The 15,051-nt window shown below is 51.8% G+C and overlaps 1 protein-coding gene across 1 annotated transcript in view; it reads left to right on the top strand.

The window, feature by feature from the left end:
• The window catches only part of PFAS (phosphoribosylformylglycinamidine synthase), a 786,527-nt gene that overhangs the window by 627,765 nt on the left and 143,711 nt on the right, over positions 1-15,051 (top strand). The window lies entirely within an intron of this gene.

The raw sequence follows: 15,051 nt of genomic DNA on the forward strand, positions 1-15,051 counted from the left end.
TATTATTGCAGTGTTGCTGGGAGCTCTTTGAGCTGCCCTTTTTGTATTTTCCTTGTGAGAACTACTGTTTCCAAGGACAGAGGGATACTTTTTTATCCTGCCTTATTATTTTTGTGTGGAATATGCACAGCCCACCTTATGTGGAGTGCTGAGGGGACACATTGTATCCCTTTTTCAACTTTGTAATTTCCTTATTACAGTGACAAGATATGATATGGCATTTATAACGCGCCTATACACAAGTGTTTTAAGGTGCAAGTGGCTGGTGGCAGTGGATTGTTTCTACCTAATTCTTAGTGGAACATACACGTAGGCTGCTGTCACATCTGTGATAAGGGACACATTGGTTACCATTGTACTAAAATGGTGACTGTCGTCTTTTTTGCCAACTCTTGATGACTTGTCCTTTCTTAAAGGGATGGTTCGCCCCAAAAAATTTTATTTCAAAAATAGACCATCTTCAGATTTTTACTGCACGTTTAAGTGTTGGGATCCTCGTGCTATTGCTCTCGAGCGTTAGTGCTATTTTTCACGTTTTTTCTCAGAAAAATTTCTCTTTTTTCGGTCAAAAGAGCCTCAAGCTCCACCGTTTCTTCATCCGATCAACGGGGACCCGTGTCGGATTCGTCTACGCCCCTCAAGGGTGAAGATTTCGTCGAGCCACGCTTTTGGAGGACTCCAGAAGTTTCTCAGGCCCATCTCGATCATGGCCCAGGAGAAGGGAAGCTCGACGCCCGGAAAGCTGTTCAGGGTCTGCCCTGGATGCCAGCTTCAGAATGTCTTTAAGGAGGACGAACACTCCCTTTGCCTTTACTGCCTACATGAGGACAAGACACACGTGGAGAAGGACTGTGCGTTTTGCGGCAATATTTCGGAGCGGACCATGAAGGACCGCCATCAAGGTCTCGCCAACTGGCTGGAAGGGAAGGGCCCGTCAGGCGAGAAGAAGAAGAAGTCCGAGCGGTCTTTCTAAGACCTTTGAGGGCGCCCTGGCGACGGGGGTCCAACAGAAGGCCAAGCACCGCGAGTCTGCTGGCACCGGGCAACCACGAGCCAACGCTCTGGCTCGGGTAAGAGGAAGGCCGAGCACCCGGCGAAACTCCTGGAGAGACCCCGGTCGTGCCCTAAGGCCCCATCGGAGGGGGAGCGAGGTGGTGACCCTCCCCCCAAGGAGAAGGCGGTGAGCGCACCTAAGGTGGTGAAAGCCTTGATCCATCCGGCCAAGACCTCTATCGAGACAGTCGCGGCGGCCCTGGCTCAGCCTGTGGAGGCTACACCAGTGGTGGCGACCCCGGGGCCCAGAATCTCCCTGCCACCGCGGAGGGAGTCCTCTTTCGTGCCCATCGACAGGACCCCCGTGAAACCTCCGACGGAGAAAAGAAAGGGGGGGCAGGAGGTCGTCGTGGACTCGGCCTCAGCCTCTGAGGAGGAGCTGATCGAAGTCTTAGGCCACGGCTCTGGCATGGAAGAAGGCCATCCTGTCGGGAGGGACCCCGACGTGGAAGACGACGAGGGCGTCGAGGATGCCGTCGGGGCTCCTGATCGCCCGTCGGATCTCCCTCAACCAGTGCCGCAAGACAACTCGACGGCCATTTTGTTGGCTATACAGTCCTTATGCTTGGAGATAAGGACGAGACTGCCGTTACCACCAACGGAGGAACCGCTCCCGACGGGGGACCCGGAGCCAGGCCCTTCTGGGAGCCCTCCCCCTAAGAGAAGAAGGATTCACCCTCCACCTCCTTTTCAGCCATCGCGCCCTGTTCAGCCCTCCTCCCCGTCCAAGACACGTGGGGACGATACGGGGACTGACACGGCCGCGACGGGTACAGACGACAAGGTTTATGACTAGGATCTCCCGTCGTCACCTCCCACCCGGGCTTCCCCGCCCGACGAGATTGGATCGTTTCACTCCATGATCGCCAGGGCATCCGAGCTTTTCCAGCTCTGCCCGGAAGAGAAGAAGAAGGAAGGTTTCCTTTATCAACGGCGCGAGACCAAGAGGAAGACGGTCCTCGCTGTACCTCTACTAGACGATATTTGGGATGAGGGCCTCGCCTTCCTCAAGAACCCATCCACGACGCCGGCTAGAAGGGATCGGTACGAGAAGAAGTACCGGGTCCCGGACGCGGCTCCCTTGTGCCTTCGGGCACAGCCGACCCCGGACTCGGTCGTCTCCGCGGCAGCCAGGAAGAAAGCGGGGGGGGGCGCGGCCTCCACATCAACCTCCCCGCCGGACGGCGAGGGAAAGAAATTAGACCCGATGGGACGCAGAGTCATCTCGTCGGCAGCGACGACGATTAAGGCAGCCAACGCCTTGGCTATCGTAGCCCGCTACGACAGGGAGTTGTGGTACAAACTAGCCCCCCTGCTGGACTTCCTACCAGACGACAAGAGGGCGGAAGCCCTAGAGATCTTGCAGGAAGGAGAGGTGGCGTCGGACCACGCCATTACGATTGCGACGGACATCGCTGACACTGGATTTCGCCAGTTGGGCAACGGCGTGTGCCTTAGGCGGCGTGGATGGCTCAAGGCTACTGACTTCCGTCAGGACGTGCAGACCAGAGTCTTGAACATGCCGTTCGACGGAAACAACCTGTTTGGGAAAACAGTGGACGATTCCCTTCAAGCCATCAAGGCGGACACGGAGACGGCCCGGGCTCTTGGGGTTCTCCAGCAACGGCGGCCGCCCTTTCGGAGCGGCAGAGGCAAACAGGGTGCCTCCAAAGGTGCCAGCGGCGGATTTTCCACCTACCGTCAAGCGGCCCTTTCGTCGTCACAGGAAGCTTACAGGGGACGAGGCAAGTCAGGCAGACCCTGCCGTCGTCGCCAAGGAGGACAAGGCGGCAAAGCCTCGTCGAAGCAGGACTGAACCGGCTGTGGGGTCGGGCCCCCACCGAAGCACCCCGGTGGGAGGGCCGGCTGGCGAGCTTCGTCAGTGTGTGGGAGTCCATCTCCACCGACCGTTGGGTGCTGGACGCCCTAGCTCAGGGTCACGCGCTCGAGTTGCTAAAGAGGTGCCCGCGCGTCCCCCCTGTGGCCAGGAAAGAACATCACGTCCCTCAACTTCTCTTGGAGGTAAAGGCGATGCTCAAGAAGGGCGCCATCGAGCTCGTCCCAAAGAGGCTTCGGGGCTCCGGAGTTTACTCAAGATACTTCCTCGTGAAGAAGAAGACGGGAGGATGGCGTCCCATCCTGGACCTACAACGACTGAACAAATTCATCAAGGCACAGAAGTTCCGGATGGTCACCCTCCAACACGTCCTGGGTCAACTGGAGGAGGGCGATTTCCTGTCGTCGTTGAATTTGGAGGATGCCTACTTCCATATTCCCATCCTAAAGGGACACCGAAAGTTTCTCAGGTTCGTGGTCCAAGGGCGTCACTACCAGTTCAGAGCCCTTCCCTTCAGATTGAGGTTGGCACCCACGGTGTTCACCAAGTGCCTTGCACCAGTGGCGGCGCAGCTGGGCCGAGAGGGGATCCACGTCTACCCATACCTGGACGACTGGCTCATCCAAGCAAAGGCGAAGGAGCTCGCCGTGGAGCACACGGCAAGGACCGTCCAACTACTCACGGACCTGGGATTCTCCATAAACTACGCCAAGTCCCACCTGGTGCCCGCGCAAGACGCTCTGTTTCTGGGAGCGAAGCTCGACACAGTGTCGCTTCTGGCCTCTCCGTCGGAGGAAAGGACGAGGGCCATCTTGGGCAAGGTGCAGCGGATGCTGGTTACGGACGCGGCCAGGGTGAGGTCCATCAAGTCCCTCCTCGGAATGATGTCTTCTTGCATTTATCTCATCCGCCTGTGCAGGCTCCGGATGCGCCCGTTGCAGGAATTCCTGGACACGCGCTGGATCCAGACGGGCAGCTTCGAGGCGAGGATCACACTCGATAAGAGTTTCCGACGAGCGATCCGTTGGTGGGGCACCCGCACGCATCTGACGGCGGGCATTGACTTCCAGACCCCCAGCCACCAAGAGACAGTGACCACGGATGCCTCCCTGGAAGGGTGGGGAGCGCACACCGAAAATCTGCACGCGAGAGGCCTTTGGCTTCCAATGGAGAAGTCCCTCCATATCAACGCCCTGGAGCTCCGTGCAGTGTTTTGGGCCCTCAGGTCCTTTCTTCCGTCCCTCAAGGGCAAGGTGGTGAGGATCTTCACCGACAACACCACCACCATGTTCTACATCAGGAAGCAAGGCGGTACCAGATCCCCAGCCCTGTCCAAGGAGGCGCAGGATCTGTGGCATTGGGCCGTCGGCCAAGGGATGTTTCTGGTGCCGCTTCATCTGGCTGGGATAAAAAACACCATCGCTGACTCGCTCAGCAGAGAGCTGCGCTCGTGCCACGAGTGGGAACTACGACAGGATCTAGTGGACCGCCTCTTCCGACGGTGGGGCACTCCCCAGATCGATCTGTTCGCGACGGCGACGAACTCCAAGTGCCGGAGGTTCGCCAGCAGGTTTCCCCAGCCGAGGAGCATGGGCGATGCTTTCTCGTTCCCCTGGGAGGGCCTGTTTCTATACGCGTTCCCTCCATTGCCATTGCTGATCCGGCTCATCAACCAGCTCAAGAGGTCACGGTGCAGGATGATCCCGTCGCACCTGCGTGGCCGAGGCAGATATGGTTCCCGGACCTTCTGGACTTGTCAGGGTCCCCGTCAATCAAGCTGCCAGCGGACGCGGATCTTCTCTCCAGGGAAGGAGGCGCCATCCTCCATCACGACCCGAAGTCGCTGAACTTGCAGGCCTGGCTCCTGCAGCGTTAGAGTTTGGAGGATACGACATACCGGCCGACTGCAGAGAGGTTCTTGCAAAGGCCAGGGCGTCCTCAACTCTTAAATGCTATGGACACAAATGGAAGAGGTTCTCTGTCTGGTGCCACGCACAGAAGATTAACCCTCTGCGGATTACGGCTCCCCAGGTACTGCCGTACCTTCTGACGCTGGCCAAGGCTGGACTGGCGCACGCATCCATCAAGATTCATCTTGCTGCGATCTCCCGATACACCAGAACCACAGGGCGGACATCTTTGTGGTCTCATCGTCTGGTGAAAGAATTCATGAAGGGACTGTTCAGATCGTTCCCACCGGTGAAGGCTCCGGCCCCGGCCTGGGAGCTCAACGTGGTGCTGATCAAGCTCATGGGACCTCCGTTCGAGCCTCTGCACTCGGCTCCATTGAAGTTCTTGTCGTGGAAAACAGCGTTTCTTGTGGCCATCACCTCCGCACGAAGAGTGGGAGAGATCCAGGCCCTTTCCTGCAAGCCCCCGTACTTGACTTTTCACGACACGAGGGTAGTGCTCAGGACGCACCCCTCCTTCATGCCCAAGGTGCCGTCGGACTTCCACCTCAACAAACCCTTGGTGTTGCCTGTTTTCTTCCCGTCGCCTTCGTCGCCGGCCGAAAGGACTTTGCACTCGCTGGATGTGGCTAGAGCGCTGAAGTTTTACGTGGACCGCACAAAGTGTTTTCGGAAGACGTCACAACTTTTTGTGAACTTTGGACCTGTCAATCAGAGGAAGGCTCTCTCAAAGGCCTCCATTTCCAGATGGCTCTCCGGCTGTATCATGTACTGTCATCGGTTGGCAAGCCGACCGCTGCCTGGCCGTCCGAGAGCCCATTCCACCAGAGCGATCGCAGCTACCACGGCGTTCCTATCTGGTGTGCCCTTGCTGGACATCTGCAGGGCTGCTACGTGGAGGTTGACGCACACCTTCACGAAATTCTACTGCGTCGATCGGGATTCCAGGGAGGAGTCCAGGGTCGGCCAAGCAGTGCTGCGCAATCTGTTCGCCTAAGGTGAGCCTGGTGAGGAGGTAAGAATTGCTTAATGTTGAGCCTTTGCCACCTCCCGTGGTTTTGAATGTGTGTACTGCTATGTATTCTTTATTCATGAGCATGTGAATCCATGCCAGACCCCATGCTGGAGAAGGAACAATTTACTTACCTGTAACTGTTGTTCTCCAGCATGGGTCTAGCATGGATTCACATGCGAACCCTCCCGCCTACCCCTCTGCGGCTCTTCACTTGGTCATACTGCCACTTCACGTGCTACCAAATCTGAAGATGGCTGCCAGAGGCAGAAGTATAAGATGCTTAAAAGTACTTACCAGTATCTGTGTTGGGTTACTTAATGTTGGTTACAAGAATTGATTTACTACTCGGACTACATACCTGTACTCATCAAAGTCTATTGCCTTGAGTAATGCTTGAATGTCTTACTGTATAAATGTGAATGTTTACTTGTGATTATAATATTGTTAGTTGACTTCGTGTTTATAATAAATACCATATTTTTTATAATACTACAGTGTGGAGGTGTGCCCCGAGTTCTTTGTACTTATCTACAGCCCTTGTCCCTCCTAGACCAAGCCTAGCGGCTCAGCCATTGTTACCAAATCTTTTGGGTACTTTGCACCATTTCTAACAATTGGAAACCCTGTGCATCTAAGAGTGAGTCTTCCATAGTCCTACAATGGGTGGACTTTAGTAAAACTTCCTAACAAAGTAAAGTAATAGAAATGTCCTTATTTTAGGGCACGGAAATGTTAGCAAGTGCCGCTGAGGCTGGCCACCGTAAAAAATATAGCATGCCAAAGACTGTGTAGATTTATTGTTCAGGACCAGCTCACGATTATATATATATATTGTCCCAGTTGTAAGCCTTTTTTGAGTTGTGCAATACATTTTTCGTACACTAAGTACCACTCACTGTGCCAGCCAATCATATAAAGGAATGCTTGGACTCGTTTGCAGATATGGTTTAGCCACACATAATTACTTATGTTATTGGCTCAAAGTATCAATGCCCAAATTGGATGAAGTACACCGGTGTATTTTTACATACAGGGTTCCTTCCTTTATCATGGCTAATACAAACATGGAAGTAATCCCCAATTCCAATCTAATAACCAGAATAGGAACAGCATTAGCAAGACCTAAAATCTTCCTCCAGATAATACCCTCTAGTGTGTCCAATCTGTTTCTGGAGTGTACCAGGCCCACGTTAATACCCTATAATACAGAAGGCACCAGATTGGACGATGGACCTCGATAGTGCCGTTTAGACAAAATCCGCCAAACTCTATTGCCAAATGGCTAAGTACTCCCACGTTTCTCAAGATTTTAGTCGTGATGTGCTCCCAGGTGGCTTGTTCACTAAGCTTATTATGAAAAAGGGTGACTAAGTGCTGGAATTACCCAAAGGCCAATTATTAGAAAGACCAGGTTTCTTAGTTTTGGACATATTTATGGTAAGGTCATGCTCTGTCAAACTTGCACGGGGCATTAAGTGATCTCCTGAATCCTATGGGAGTATGGTCCAGTAGGATTGATCAACCGCATCGCATAGGCCAACCCTCTTACATGAGTGCCCATAATCCTAGGTGGAAAGTTGCTAATTTCTTTGAGTCTATCTGGTAGGTATGTGATATAAAGGTTGAGTAAAAATGGTGCAAACAGTCATCCCTGCTTCAGGCCCCAGTTATTTCTGATCTTCCTTGTACTATGACCCTAGTTAACCAGCTTCACCACGACCAAACCGCCAGTATAGAGCTGTACTAGCGTATTAAGGAGCCCCTTTGGCACGTCCCAATGATCACATAAACCTATTACCATAAAATAACGACCCAGAAAGCCCTTCCTTGCATGTCTGTTTTTGACTCTTACCATGGTTTGGAAGGCATAAATCGTCTTTGCATTGTTACTGAGTCTAAATAGTTGGTACAGTACATATTGCCATAGTCTGAGGGTGCACATAGTTGAACACAACTGTATGAGGGTGATGCTCCACCCATACCCCCCCACAACACCCCTCTTTCCTGAGGCTCTGTGCAGCAAATGTGTGTACCGACCCGATGTATTGCCGCCCTGCATTCTGAACCAGGAACCCAGTATTCCATTAGTGAGTGCTAGTTGACTCCAGGTCAGGGCATCTAAAGAGTTGGCCTCTTCATCTTGGAGTAACTAAGAAACCACTGCTGCATATACGTGTACACACTAACTTGTTTGTGGTATGCTGTTCCACCGAATTGAATATTGCTTATACCTGAGCGTTACATGCCTATTGATCTCAGAGCAGCAGTATGGGCAACCAGGATAACTGGGGAAGGGGCCGTTTAGGGAGTAGTGCAGTGTGGATTTGAAAAGATACGCTGGCCCACGTTAGTTTGGGCAGTCTGCTAATGGCCGGTACACTCGGATGTACGCTGCTCTGTGAATTCTACATGTAGTTTGTACATTGTAACATTAGTAAGTCCCTCGTTCTAGAGTTCCTTTGATTTGTAGACCATGTACACATTTTCACTCTTTTTGTTATTGACTGGCATGACTGCTGTTCGGAAACATCTCACTTTAGGCAGCCTTCCGTCCATATTCTTTGGACCCTCATACTTTGTTTTTGTACCTTTCCTGACTTTTTACAGGGAAGTGAAACATTCAGCTTCACTCCCCTTGCCTTTTGCTCATTTTGTCATGGGGAAACTGATCAGTCCTTCACTATCGGTACTGGGAAACCATGTTTTCCTTTTGTCCTTTTACCTTTTTCGTAACTTTTTTAACATCTGTGAGGGGTCAGTAATGCAAGGCGGACAACTGCTTGTAGATTTATCAAACTAGGCCATTTTATTAATGAAAATGTAATGAAATAATACCTTGCTTGCGCTACTGTACCGAGGATTTCCCTACCCAGTCTAAAGACTAAGGGAGCATTCTCTAGCATGAGTAAACTGGCCCTCACACTAAACAACCAATATACAAAGACAATTATATAGCAGCACAATATAATAAGCAATATAAGCACAATGTCTTTATGTGAGTATTAGCCTGCAATACTAGGCTATGGGTGGACTAGTCTCGCTGTTAGTCATGTCACATGGATCGGCATCAGCAGTCTGTGTGCATATCCCTATGGCGCAACACTGGTTGGGAGGGAGGCGGGATAAATTCACCTAGAAGATTTGGAGGGGGTCCTATGCTAGTTGCCTTCCTATATGCGCAGCCAGCATTAAGTTGCTGAAGTGTCAGCAGGCATCGGCTTGTACTCGTTTGGGCATTCTGATCTGAATCCATCTGATATAGTGGCATGACTAACAGCGAAACTAGCTCACCCGTAGCCTAGTATCGCAGCCTAATTACGACTGCAGTACAACTCTGCCCTATGATTATTGCTCTACAGTGAACTGCCTCCTGAAATGTTCACAAGGGGAGCAGCGCATGAGCCTCTTGTACCTCCCGGTGGGAACTTCCACCTTCACCAGAGAGGGGGTTGGTAAAATAATAGTTTTTGGTCCTGAGGAAGGCGGAATGACATGGATACTGCCGAACTGTGTGATCTCTGCAGGCACACATTTGTGGCTGCTCAGTACTAGTACATAAGTACTGCGCCCTACCTAGACCCTTGAAACCAAAAGTTGACCCTTGTGGCGGGTTTTCTAACAATAGTATGTTATTAGCTACATAAAGGATTTCCCCTATCTAATAGGTTCCCTAGAGGATTAGATGCTCTTACATTCCTTTTTTCTTTGTGTTAACTCATTTTATGTAGGTAATGTCAACAAATATTTGAAGGTTTATTTTACGTCTGAGTGGAATTTTCCACACATTGCAACATTGTACTGCGTTATGCAAAATGGATCACATGTCCTTTTTATATATAGATATGCTTTGCCAAAATAATTACAGAATATATAATGCTGCAAAGAAAAAATATCAATATGTCTCTGGAAGTGATTTATTTCATACAAAGATGAATATTCTAAATTTGTATTAGAATAGCTATAGGCATCTACTTTTGAATTTGCCTTGTATACTCTACACCTTACAAGTTATAGGAAATCATTTCCTGCTTAGATTCACTTTTCTGTCGGGACACTTATTTGTGTTGACTGTTAAAAATCCCCGGTCCTGGACAGAGTAGGGGACGGCCTTTTTGTAAAACTGAAGCCAGTGAGTCCAGCACGGCATTCAAGTGCACTGCGTGAGCCTTGCCGGTAACTAACCAGCTCCTAATTGACTCACGTTGGAGTTAATGCATATTTTCATGTTGACTCACTGGCTTCAGTAAAACTGGTTCTGCGGGTTTCACTGCTTCTCGACTTCCTCCACTTCTGCTGCTCCTGCCTGCTGGGGACCCACACCCCTTTCCAGCACAGGTGTCTTCGGTCCATCCACTGTGGACATTACCTTTTCTCCCATCACCCGAGGCTTGCCTTCTGCTTTTGACTTTAGTCTCCTGCAGCACTTCCACAGCTCTGCAATCACTGCAACACGGTTCAAATGGGGAAAACTCGAGGCCACCTGGCGGTACGCATATGTACGCAACCTGAACGTGCATCTCTGGACCCCACAGGCCGGAAGACGGACTGAGCCCCCGATTTGATCCCCATGGACGGTGCCACCAGAGACCATGTGACCCTGGACACTTTAGGCCACACTCTGGTCCAAAAACAGAGTAAATCTGACACGGGAGGGCTGAGATTACTGTGCTGTAAAAGCCAGCGGGAAAGTGAAAGTAATCCAGCTGGCGAAGAGCTTAGCTGTGATGGCCCAGACCACCACGGGCACGCTGAGGAGAGACCAGAGGTGAGTAGGCCCTGGGGAAACGGGCCTTGGCGCGCCGGCTGTGATCGCCTCACCCCCCCCCTGCAGAAATGCAATCGGAAGGCGAGGAGCGCCTGGGGAAGGAGGTGGCGCATGCACCAGGGGCGCAGGGAACCTGGTGGGGGCCTGAACTTGAGAGAATCTTGTCCGTGGGGGGCCCATAAAGCATGGGGGGTGCCAACAGTGGAGGACCTGCTCCCCCCGACTAAGGCGAAGAGTGCGTTCCCACTCCACGGCGCTTCAGCCAACCGCGAGAGGCTGTTACTAGGTGTGGGCTTCCAGGTAGGAGCCTGGGGCGTGTGCCCGCCTAGGAAAGTATTCCCCTTCAGGCGGCAGAGAACCAAGAAGGGTAGAGGAGTTGGGGGAAGAACACCACACACTCCTAGAAGGAACAGGGAGCAAGGAGCAACACACATTGAGACCAGTGGAGACCTGGGACAGACAAAGGGCCGCGAAGCGGGCCTCCCGAGAGCTGGGAAGCTGGTGAGAGAGGTGTAGACTCCCTGAAGGAGAGGAGCGTATGCCCGCCCCATTGTGCCCCAGCCATTTAAAACGCTTGGTCTCTGGGCACAAAATAATCACAAAGGGCAGTGACTAGGTGTGCGCCCCCGGAGTTGAGCCTGGGGTGTATGCCCGCCTATGAGTCCCGGTGGAGGAGAAAGAGTGTGGCGATGGGGGAAAGCGGTGAAACCAGGGGAAGGTCCTGAAAGGCAAAGAGGATAGCAAGCCGCCCTAGCGGCACCATCAGGCGAGATCCCAAGAACCACCGGTGTGTGGAGACCTGAGGCCATGGCCCCCACCTGTGCAGGTGGTGTAGACCCAGAGGAGACGTGGAGGCACAAAGAGAGCACCCCCAAGGGAGCAGTGTGAAGGGTGGCCCTGGACATGGAGACAAAACCCACTTGCGCCGCAAGAGATCTCCGGTGAATCTGGTAGGGTCGAATCCAGAATAGAGGACCCCATCCGCCCATAGATTGGAGGGTGAAGTTGGGACAATTTGAATTCCAGAGGTCGGAGTCGGAGAGCTACACTGAACTCCAATATGTCAGAGGCAGGGGATGACACTGTCTATCAAGAGAGGCATTGCCTCCCTCCTGGAGGAGATAAGGGGGATGAGGGCCGACATTGGAGGGAAAGTGGACAGAATAAATGTCAGAATTGACATAATGGACGAAAGACTCCAACCAGTCGAGAACAACCTGACCTCCCTCAAGACAATGGAGACTCAAATAGATATGAGGTTGGCGGAATTGTAGAAAAGGGGGGGGGGGGGGGGGGGGTGAAGTGGCCCTGAAAATGGATGATGTTGAAAACCGTGAGAGGAGGAACAACTTTAGATGTTTTGGAATCCCGGAGTAGGAAGAAGAAGCAGAAGCAGAAGCGCAAAGGGACCTAAGGAGGACCATCTATGAGGTGGTGAAGGTCTTGTTTGGCGACAAGAATATCGATTAACCTAAAATTGACAGGGTGCACAGGGCGGGAGCAGCTGGGAGGGGACCACGATCAGTTCTCTCACACTTCCACAATTACCCGGACAGGCAAAAAATCCTGGAAAAAGCAAAGGGCCAGGGCACAATAGCCCTGGGTAATATGAAAATAGCAATCTACCAGGCTCTGTCTTCGCTTACACTGACAAAGAGGCGCTTATGTGCCCCCCTCATGAAATGCCTTAACGAGACAGGAGTGAGCTACAGATGGGGCTTCCCCTTCTCTATATCCTTTAAAGGCGATGGCTATAACTAGAAACAGGTAACGGAGGACAACATACAGAGGGTCATGAGAGAGCTGATGGGAGGGGAGCACCAATGGTGCAAGGAGAGGAGAAAAACCCTGGAGATTGGCGATGGCGCATAAAGGGGCACGCAGGCGCAAAGTCCCAGGCTCAAGTACATTTATGAAACTCAATACCCCCCCCGGCTGGGCTGTCTTGAGCTCAAGGAGAACAGCCAGTTTATTGGATAAGAAGTGTGTGTGACTGACTGTGATGGGGGGGGGGGTAGTTTGGATTTGTTTCTGTTGAGAAACATGGTGATGGAAGGGGGCTCAAGGAAAAGAGCTTAGTTAAGCTGGTCCGGGTTTTAGGAGGACCTCTGGTGATTTAATCCCGTCTGAGGTGATAAATCTGGCTGGGGTTGGATGCCTGGTGGGGGTCGAGAGGAGTTAAGGGGGATTGTGTTATGTAATGTTCAGGGTGTCTCTTTTCATGACGAGGTGTATGCAGCATGGGCCCAGGCATTAGGGGCTCATCAATGGAACAGTCTCGGCAGAGGAGGTTCTTATGTGAAGTGCTGACAGCAGGGTGATGTCTGGTCCTGGTGAAAAGTTCATTGGCTCCCTCAACGTACAGGGCCTCAACTCATTGAACAAGCGATCAATGGTCCTCCTGGAATTTAAGAGGTCACGACTTGATTGGATGTGTCTCCAGGAAACACACTGGCCAAAGGGTGAAGAGCCCGGGTACAATCCCGGGAGATGGGTGGAAGTGATCATGGCTTCTGATGTGAAAAAAAGGCGATGGGTAGCAGTCCTGATCTCATCCAGGCTGGGCTTTCTGGTGGAACCTGTATTAGCCGACTCAAACGGGAGTTATGTGGACAGTTGCACAGCTCCAGGCGTATGCTGGGTTCAGTGTGCGCTCCAAACGTGGGCTAGTGTGAATTTTGTTAGGAGGGGTCTGTGACAAGACGATTGTGGTTGCAGAAGGGCAACTGGTGGGGGAGGGGTTAATTTGAACATGGTGTTGGACCCAATAAGGGACCGCAAGAGAATGGGAGTGCGACCGCCAGCTAGGGCAAACGGGTAGTCTCAGAACGCTTTAAGCAAGTAAATGAGATTTTGGGCCTGTGTGACTCCCTCACACCTCCACTGGAATGTGATAGGCCATACACCTTTTTTCTGCAGTACACAACCCCTTCTTGCGCATAGACGTGGTAATGGTAGATTCGACCTTGAAGGCACAAGTTTTGGACTCCCAGGTCTCCCCAATCCCATAGTCTGACCATGATATGGTGAGGGTCGTGGTGGAAATGGGGAGGACAGCGGGCCCTGGGGGTGAGCTGGAGGTGCAATGACTACCTGTTAAAAGATAAGTGCAGCAGGAACTACTCGTGGGAATCCAGGAATAATTCTGCATCAATGATACAGGAGAGGTCGGGATCCAATCTGTTTGTCAGGGCTTCAAGGCTACCACCCGTGGTGAGGGGGGGGTCCTGATAAGGATAGGCTCAAAAAAGAAAAAAGAGAGGGTGGGGGGAGAAGGAGAACCCACTGTGTCAGAAAATAGCACAAATACATCTGGGGCGGTGGGGGGGGGGTACCCAGGGAAAGTAGATCTCTCTGGCTGAAACGAAGGAGCTCCGACAGTTTAAAACACAATTGAAGGCCATTCTCATTCAGGACACAGAAAAAAACCTCCTGTTCCAGAAACAAAAATGTCATGAGAAAGGGGACAGGGCGGATAAGATGCTCGCATGGAGACTGAGGGAGGAGAGGAAATGGAGAACCATTGGAGCTATAAAGACTGAGGAGCGAGGGTCCGTCTATGACTCCAGAAGCATCGGAAACGAATGTTCAAAGCATTGCAGTAATGAAGTATGCCTCGGAATGGGGTGAGGTACAGTTAGAGGATTTTTTGAGGAGACTATCCATCCCGGGGCTCCCTGAGAAAATTGTCGAGAACCTCAAATGCCCCATAACTGCAGAGGAGGTCCTACTGCCCATCAAGGGGATGAAGGTGGGGTCAGCACTGGGGGAGGATGATTTCTCGATTAAGTTTTATAAACTTTTCAGGTCATTGTTGGCCCGTATTTAGTGACGGTGTTCAACGCATGCGATACTTAAGAAACAGAGCCCCAGTATGGGGGTGGACAAAAGGAGCATACAGCATTTGGGTATTCAGGTAACTAGGGACCTGGAGGAGATGGTTTCAGCCAATTATGACCCCCCTCCGGGCACAACTGATGGCTGACCTGAAGAGATGGGATCCCCTCATACTGACCTGGTATGGCAGGATGACCTCAATAAAGATGAATGTGCTCCCCAGGCTGCTATCTGTTTACAGCTATCCCGAGATAGCTCCCGGAGAAGTTCTTCTTAGAAATAATAGGAGAGCTCCATAGATTAATCTGGAAAAGATGCCTGGGGTAAAAATGGCGACACTGACACTCCCAAGGCATAAGCGGGGATTTGGGTTCCAAGACATTTGCCTGTATTGCAAGACGGCCCAACTGAGGGTGATGCTTGAGCATATGAGGGAGGATCTACTGGACGTATTTGGAGGTTTTGGTGGCACACCTGCTGAAGGTGAGGGACTTTCTTTGGTCCTTGATCCGGTCCTTCCCGGAACGGTTAAGGTCTCATCCCAATCTGGGGGTGTTCTGATCAATCTGGCGTGAGTCCAGGGGCACCCATGGACTCACAACATGGCCCTCTCCTATGTCCTCAGTATGGGGGC

The sequence above is a fragment of the Ambystoma mexicanum genome, chromosome 3p, assembly GCF_040938575.1.
Source record: "Ambystoma mexicanum isolate Mex_15411 chromosome 3p, UKY_AmexF1_1, whole genome shotgun sequence".
In the NCBI taxonomy this organism is placed as follows: domain Eukaryota; kingdom Metazoa; phylum Chordata; class Amphibia; order Caudata; family Ambystomatidae; genus Ambystoma; species Ambystoma mexicanum.